The 8,530-nt window shown below is 60.0% G+C and overlaps 1 long non-coding RNA gene across 1 annotated transcript; it reads right to left on the bottom strand.

The window, feature by feature from the left end:
* Positions 1–644: 644 nt before the first annotated feature.
* On the bottom strand, positions 645–2,466 carry LOC142359802 (uncharacterized). Its single transcript, XR_012762637.1, has 2 exons — positions 2,030–2,466; positions 645–1,357 (listed from the first exon to the last, which is right to left on the bottom strand). It is a non-coding gene; the product is annotated as an uncharacterized LOC142359802 (long non-coding RNA).
* Positions 2,467–8,530: the final 6,064 nt, after the last annotated feature.

Raw genomic sequence — 8,530 nt, 5'->3', positions numbered from 1 at the left:
GCCGCCCGGCAGCCGGAAGACTACACCTCCCGGCATGCCCCGGGGAGCAGCGCGGCCAACCGCGAGCCCCGCGCCCCAGCACTACAGCTCCCAGCACGCCGCGGGAGCTGCGGGCCTCGGCTTGCGGGGACACCGTGCCCGAAACGGCGCCGGACCCCCGCCGCTCCTTGCCTCCCACACGGACCCCACTCGGCAGGTACCCCCGCCCGCCTCGGGGCTTTCCCCGGGACCCGCCGCTCCATCGACCGCCCCGCCCGCCCCGCGCTCACCTTCTCCCTCGCTGCAGCCGCAGCCCGCCCACGGCTCTGCTCCTCCCTCTGTAACCAGGGTGAAAGAATCAGTTGACCGTAAACATGAACAGTGCTGCTATGTTCCTGGCACAGCCCTACCCACCTGGACATTAGGTCTGGGAACAGAGGGCCTAGTCTCTAGGTAACCATTAACGTTAACCATAGTGGGTAATTGTGTTTTTGTCAAGAGTGTGGTTCTGTGAAACGGACTGAAGAAACTGACCAGGTTTGCCAAGATTGCGAGCCCAGCAGGTAAAAGGTGATTCTGGCAGGGGGAGATCGCGACCACCGATTCACTGACCCCCTACTCAAGTAATATCACCTACTCAAAAAGAAAAAATAGAAGAGGGTAACTGAGTCTGCGCAACCATTTACGTAAGAAGCGAGGAAAGTTTACACCAATCGCCAAAGAGAGTAATACTGAATATGCATGAATAAAATATGTGTATTTTTGATCTGTATAAACTGCACGGAAAAGGTATGAGGTATGCACGTTTGGTGGAATTATCCCCCGTGCATCCAGCGCTGCAATAAAGAATGCCTGCCTTTTAACACTACGTTGGTGTTACGAGGTTTTGTTCCCGGATTTTTGGTGACACCTTGGCTCTCACTGGCCCCTCCACAGCCACCCGGGGCACGGCAGCACCGGGCCCTCCACCGGCAGAGGGAGGGGCCATCACCATCAGCCCCGCTGCCTGCACCTGGGGCTCCCCCGGCCCACAGCTGGAGCACAGCAGGAACAGGGGGACGTTGCCCCAGCCCCACACCCTGTCCCCTCCTCCCCTGCGCTCTGGCACAGCCCCTCGTCCCGTGCAAACCAAGCACAAACGCAGCCGGGAGGGCAAAAGGGACCGCAGGTGTTTGTTGTCATGCACCCAGCCAGTCCCGGGAGCCGCTCTTGCTCCAGGGCTCGGGGCCCCCGACGCTCCCTCTGCCCCTCCGACACCTCGGCACTCCTTCCTGCAGCTGCGCCCGTTGCTCCAGCGGGGAACACTCGGTCAGTCGGCTCCCAGAGCGACGCGCTGCTCGGCAGAGGGTGCCAAAAATGAGGAGCAGGGTGCAGGCCACTACAAGAGAGGAGAAAAGTGACAGATGGCTGGACAGCGGCGGTGCAACGAGAAAGCACGAAGCAGGGAAAGGGACAGCGAGAGAAGGATGGGGACAGGGAGTCCCACAGAGATGAAGAAAGAAGTAGCATGGAGACAGGAAGAGCAGCAGCAGAAAGAAGAAGGAGCAGGACAGAGACCGAAAATGAAGAATGGGGAGCAGGAAGGAGATGCAAAAAAAAAAAACCCCGCAGCACGACAGTGCAAAAAAGAATAGTGGCAGGGACCTGGACAAAGAGAGATGAGGAAATAGAATAGAACAGACACGGAGAAAGCAGTAGATCTGTGACGTGCTACGGAGCCGAGAAGGAAGGCCTCGAATCAAGGGACAGGGAGCCAGACAGAAAGCACCAAAGACAGCAAAAGTACTGACAGGCTACAGAGTAGAAGGAAAGCAGAACTAGTAACCGGGAGCTGAACAGAAAGAGGGGAAGAAGGAAAAAAATGCCACGGGCTGCAGGGCAGAAAGAGGGAGGACCTAAAAGATGGGGACAAGTCAGAGACAGATGGAGAAAGAAGGTACACAAGAGCAGAAAAAAAAACTAATCGTAGCAGCGTGGGAAAGAGAGGAAGCCAGGGGAGGGCCCAGGATGCAGAAGAGGGGTGACAGGGCCCCGAGGGCCCAGGACTCACCGCAGCTCTCACTCTCGGTGCTGCCGGGAGACTTTGACACTTCAGATGCTTCTCTCTCCTTCTCTCTTCCCTTCTTCTTCCGTAACTCCAATCGTTTGGCTCTCCTCCACCTGAGACAAAATGCACGTGCGTGTCTTAGAGCTCATACGAGACGCGGCTTCCTAGACAAGAAGCCTCACTGCACACTATATGCAGGAACAGGACAGAGAAAATGAGACAATATGATGAGTGGGAAGCAGAACACACAGATCGAGAGAGAACGGGAATCAGAGGAATAAACAAGGCAGGAAAGAGAGACAAAGACAGGGAAGAAGCCAGAAGAAGAGGGCCTTTCTGGCCTCTATTTACACCCCCCAGCCTCCCATCCCTTTCCAGCCTCCTGTTTTTCTGGCCACTACTCTCGCCCCTGGTCTCCCACCCCTTTCTGGCCTCCTTTTTTTTTTCCTGGCCTCTACTCTCGCCCTCGGCCTCCCCCCCCTCTACAGCCTCCCGCCCTTTTCCGGCCTCCTTTTTTTTTCTGGCCTCTACTCTCGTCCCCGGCCTCCCACCCCTCTGCAGCCTCCCACCCCTTTCCGGCCTCCTTTTTTTTCTGGCCTCTACTCTTGCCCCTGGCCTCCCACCCCTCTGCAGCCTCCCACCCCTTTCCAGCCTCCTATTTTTCTGACCTCTACTCCCCCCTCCTCGGCAGCCTCCTACCTCCCATTTTGCTTGGCCTCTACTTAATTCAGCTTCCCACCCCCTCTGCAACCTCCTACCTCTTTCCAGCCTCCACTCCCCCCCCCCAGCTTCCCACCCTTTTTCAGCCTCCCACCCCCGTCCCACGGAGTGCAGGACACACTGACAGAGAGAGAAGAAGGACAGGGAACAGGAAAAAAGGTACTAAGAAACAAAGAAAGAGTCAGACGAAGAAGGGGGTGGTTAGGGTTGGAAGCCCAACACAAACCAGCAAGGGGCTAGAGGACAGAGGGAGAGAAGAACGGGCCGGGAAGCAGGACAGAGAAGGAGAGAAAGGCAAAAAGGGAGAGCCGGCTGGACAGGGAGGTACAGCAAGATATGACCAGACAGGCAGCAGGACAGAGAAAGAGAGACAGATAAACCGGGGACAGGAAGCAAGACAGAGGGACAGCGAGAAGAAACAAGGGCCAGGGAGCAGGACAGCGGTAGAAAAAGAGGTACTGGACCAGTAGAAAAGAAAGAGAAAGAAGAAAGGCCAGAAGAAGGATGGGGAATAATAGAGAAGCGAAAGAGAAGGACAAGGAGCAGGACAGATTGTCAGAGAAAGACAGGGACAGGGAGAGGGACAAGGTGACACTGAGAGAGCAAAAGGGGACAGGGAGGCAGGATAAAGTGAAAGACAGGCAAAAATAAGAGATGGGGGAGCAGGACAGAGACGGAGGGGGAAAAGCCTCAGCTGGGCAGCAGAGAAGAAGGGAAAAAACAGCACCGGGCTGAGAGACATTGAGGGAGGAATTAAAAAACAGACACAGGGAGCAGGACAGAATGACAGAGAGAGAAAAGGGACAGAGAGCAGGACAGCATTGGGGGGGGGGGGGGGGAACAACTGTGACGGGCAGTGGGAGAGAGATATGGAGAAAGAAAAAAATACCAAGGAAGAGAGAAAGGAAAGAAGGGACAGCTAGCTGCACAGGGGGATAGAGAAAGAAAGGCTGGGAGAGCGAATGGCGCAGAGAGAGAAAGGCAGAAAAAACAGCAAGAGGAAAAAGGAAAGGGACAGGGAGCTGAACAGAGATGGAGAAAAAACGCAGCAGGTACACAGGAAAAGAGACAGAAAGAGCAGGGCACAGAAAGATAGATCAGGAGAGCGGCAGGATGGAGACGCAGAACAAAACCTGGGACTGTCAACCTGGGTGGGCGGGGAGCAGGTCAGAGAGCTGGAGAAAGGAAAAACTGCTGTGGAGCAGCAGAGGGGGACGGAGAAAGAAAGAGAGGGAAGGGGAGCAGGGCAGAGAAACGGAGAGAGAAAATAAGCGATGGGGAGCAGGGCAGAGCACTAGGAAGAGGAAAATAAGACAAGGGAGAAGACTAAGGAGCTCAGAGAGAAAGAAGGGTCGAAAGAAAACGCCAGAGAGGTAGAGAAATCAAGAAAAACAGGGACGAGGAGCCTTGCAGAGACCGGAGCACAAAAATGTAGGGCCAGCAAGTGCGAAAGAGGGAGAGAGAGATGGGGGCAGGGAGAAGACATGAAGAAGAAAGGAGAGACAAAGGTGGCAACGGAGTGCAGGACACACAGAGAGAGAAAAAGGACAGTGAACAGGAAAAAAGGGACTGAGAAACAAAGAAAGGGTCAGATCTATACAAAGAGACCAAGAAGGGGGCGGGGGGGGGGGGGTGGTGCAGGGAAACCCCAAAGCAAACCAGCAAGGGGCTGGAGAACAGAGAGGGAGAGAAAGAGAAGAAAGGGCCATGAAGCAGGACAGAGAAGGAGAGAAAGGCAAAAAGGGAGAGCCGGCTGAACAGGGACAAGGTCCTGTGCAGCCTGCTGTAGGCGACCCTGCTTCGGCAGGGGGGTTTGACTAGATGATCCCCAGAGGTCCCTTCCAACCCCTACCATTCTGTGATTCTGTGGGACGTATAGCAAGAAATGACCGGACAGGCAGCACGACAGAGAAATACAGACAGGGAGCCGGCTAGAGAAATTCTGGAGGGAGAAAAACAGGGACAGGGAGCAGGACACAAACACAGACAGAAGACGGGAAGTACAGGGAAAGGAAAACAAAAGCCAGGGGAAAAAAAAAAAAAAAAATCACAGCAGCATGGCAGAGAGAAGGATCCAGGGGACAGCTCGGGACACAGAAGAGGGGCGACAGGGCCCCGAGGGCCCGGCACTCACCGCAGCTCTCGCTCTCAGCACTGCCGAGAGACTCTGCCGCTTCAGATGCTTCTCTCTCCTGCTCTCCTCCCTTCCTCTTCCGTAACTCTGGTCGCTTGGCTGTCCTCCACCTAAGAGAAAACGCGCATGTCTTGCACCTCTTAGGAGACGAGGCTCCCTAGGCACGTAGCCTCGCTCACTCGCTCGCGCGCTCCACAACCGTACAGCGCTGCTGGTGACACATACAGACCCTGCGGGGCACGCTGGCAGCCTGGCCTGCTGCGGGCTACCAAGAGGGAGCCTTCCTCACCTGCAGAGAGAGGCAGGCTTTCTCCTGCTTGCGGCACCAGGCAGCTGCCAGCCAGGTGGCCTTCCATTTCTTCTTCTTCTTCTTCAGCCTCCTCCGGACTCTCCAGCTTCAGCCACGCCACCTCCTGGCCGCAGCCACTCAGTGCTCCGCCTCTCCCTTTTCACCCCCATGCCGACAGGACAGCGAGGCCCGGCACACACAGCCCACACAAGCCCGGAGCGGGCGCAGACAACGGCATCCCCAGGGCACGAACGGACAAACGCGTCCTCAGCGCGGCCCCTGCCACACAGAAAGAAGCAGCGGCGACCGCGTTAAGGGAGACTGAGGCACACTCGAAGGCCAGCGTGCCGCGCGCACCACGGGCCCTGGGGGAGGCTGGGGGCTCCGGGACAGGCTTCAGGAGACGTGCTGGAGCTGGCGGCGGCTGCGCGGGGCGAGCGAGGCCGGGGGAGCTCTGCCGAGTTGCGGGGGTGCCCGCCTCCTTCCCCTCTTCCCTTCCGTCACCTCCCGCCTCTGGCCCCGGGGCTGCCCGCACTCGGCTCGCCTCCAGCGCACCAGCAGCCTGCCGCAGCGGGCGGCTCCAAGCTGCCCGTCCCACCACCCGCGGGCAGCTACCACGCAACCCCGCACCCGCCGGAAGGGAGCCCGCGCCTCACCGCTGGCCTCTCTGCTCCCCTGCACCCGCCACCAGAGTGCCGCCATGCTGCTCCGCCGCACCGCGCATGCGCCACGCGCCGACGGCGCGCCGGAGGGGCCAGACCCTGCGCCGAACGCCGGGCTGCAGTATTGCATTGCGGCCAGGGGGCGGCGACAGCGCGTACGGCGCGGCGGCGCTCCGCGGCTCCGGCTCCGGGCAGTCCGCGCCGCCGGCACGGGGCGGCACCCCGGTACGGCTCCGGGCAGCGCCCTGCCGCGCGCCTCCCGCTCCGGGCAGCCCCCGACTGGCGGCTCCGACACGGCGCCGCACCCCCGCCGCTCCTTTTCCCCGACACGGACCCCGCCCTGCCGGGGGCTTTTCTCCGGGACCCGCCGATCCATCCATCCACCCCCCCCAACCCCGCGCTCACCTTCTCCCTCGCTGCAGCCGCAGCCCGGCTAAAGCTCCACTCCTCCCTCGGCTCGCACCGGCCCCTCCACGGCCACCCGGGGCACGGCAGCACCGGGCCCTCCACCGGCAGAGGGAGAGGCCGTCGCCATCAGCCCCGCTGCCCGCACCTGGGGCTCCCCCGGCCCCGGCCCACGGCTGGAGCCCACGATGCCGTCCTTGGGCAAACACAAAGACTCTCTGAAGCCGTTGTAGCATTTCAGCAAGCGGGCAGGCATTTTTTATTGCAGCGCCGGACACACAGGGCACGGCTCCTCCCAGCGCGCACAGCACCTCCGCCACTCGAGCGGCAGTACCGCACTTTCGTCACCCGGTGGCAGCAGCGAGCTCTTGGGCACGGCGCCACCGCGCATGAACGCCACCAGAGCCGCAGTACCCAACTTTGGTCACCGGGTGGCAGCAGCGAGCTCGGACGGACGCCGACACCGCGCATTGGCGCCACCCGAGCAGCAGTACCGCACTTTGCTCACCGGGTGGCAGCAGCGAGCCCTGCGGCACGCGCTCTCCAGGCGCGGCCGCACCGCTTTCTGGGCACCGGGCGCAGCGGGAAGGCTGCAGAAAAACACACGGAACCGGCCACAGAACTACCCTTCGTCCCGCGCAGCGGAGGCTGTGGCGGGACCAAGGGCAATGCCTCCCCGCACATGCCCGAGAGCACTGCGGCTGCCCGGCAGCCGAGTCCCTGAAAACGACACCTCCCGGCATGCCCTGGCCAGCACGGCTCGGCCGCCCGGCAGCCGGAAGACTACACCTCCCGGCATGCCCCGGGGAGCAGCGCGGCCAACGGCGAGCCCCGCGCCCCAGCACTACAGCTCCCAGCACGCCGCGGGAGCTGCGGGCCTCGGCTTGCGGGGACACCGTGCCCGAAACGGCGCCGGACCCCCGCCGCTCCTTGCCTCCCACACGGACCCCACTCGGCAGGTACCCCCGCCCGCCTCGGGGCTTTCCCCGGGACCCGCCGCTCCATCGACCGCCCCGCCCGCCCCGCGCTCACCTTCTCCCTCGCTGCAGCCGCAGCCCGCCCACGGCTCTGCTCCTCCCTCTGTAACCAGGGTGAAAGAATCAGTTGACCGTAAACATGAACAGTGCTGCTATGTTCCTGGCACAGCCCTACCCACCTGGACATTAGGTCTGGGAACAGAGGGCCTAGTCTCTAGGTAACCATTAACGTTAACCATAGTGGGTAATTGTGTTTTTGTCAAGAGTGTGGTTCTGTGAAACGGACTGAAGAAACTGACCAGGTTTGCCAAGATTGCGAGCCCAGCAGGTAAAAGGTGATTCTGGCAGGGGGAGATCGCGACCACCGATTCACTGACCCCCTACTCAAGTAATATCACCTACTCAAAAAGAAAAAATAGAAGAGGGTAACTGAGTCTGCGCAACCATTTACGTAAGAAGCGAGGAAAGTTTACACCAATCGCCAAAGAGAGTAATACTGAATATGCATGAATAAAATATGTGTATTTTTGATCTGTATAAACTGCACGGAAAAGGTATGAGGTATGCACGTTTGGTGGAATTATCCCCCGTGCATCCAGCGCTGCAATAAAGAATGCCTGCCTTTTAACACTACGTTGGTGTTACGAGGTTTTGTTCCCGGATTTTTGGTGACACCTTGGCTCTCACTGGCCCCTCCACAGCCACCCGGGGCACGGCAGCACCGGGCCCTCCACCGGCAGAGGGAGGGGCCATCACCATCAGCCCCGCTGCCTGCACCTGGGGCTCCCCCGGCCCACAGCTGGAGCACAGCAGGAACAGGGGGACGTTGCCCCAGCCCCACACCCTGTCCCCTCCTCCCCTGCGCTCTGGCACAGCCCCTCGTCCCGTGCAAACCAAGCACAAACGCAGCCGGGAGGGCAAAAGGGACCGCAGGTGTTTGTTGTCATGCACCCAGCCAGTCCCGGGAGCCGCTCTTGCTCCAGGGCTCGGGGCCCCCGACGCTCCCTCTGCCCCTCCGACACCTCGGCACTCCTTCCTGCAGCTGCGCCCGTTGCTCCAGCGGGGAACACTCGGTCAGTCGGCTCCCAGAGCGATGCGCTGCTCGGCAGAGGGTGCCAAAAATGAGGAGCAGGGTGCAGGCCACTACAAGAGAGGAGAAAAGTGACAGATGGCTGGACAGCGGCGGTGCAACGAGAAAGCACGAAGCAGGGAAAGGGACAGCGAGAGAAGGATGGGGACAGGGAGTCCCACAGAGATGAAGAAAGAAGTAGCATGGAGACAGGAAGAGCAGCAGCAGAAAGAAGAAGGAGCAGGACA

The sequence above is a fragment of the Opisthocomus hoazin genome, unplaced genomic scaffold (assembly GCF_030867145.1).
Source record: "Opisthocomus hoazin isolate bOpiHoa1 unplaced genomic scaffold, bOpiHoa1.hap1 HAP1_SCAFFOLD_131, whole genome shotgun sequence".
Lineage (NCBI taxonomy): Eukaryota > Metazoa > Chordata > Aves > Opisthocomiformes > Opisthocomidae > Opisthocomus > Opisthocomus hoazin.
This window is presented reverse-complemented; position numbering and strand designations above follow the sequence as displayed.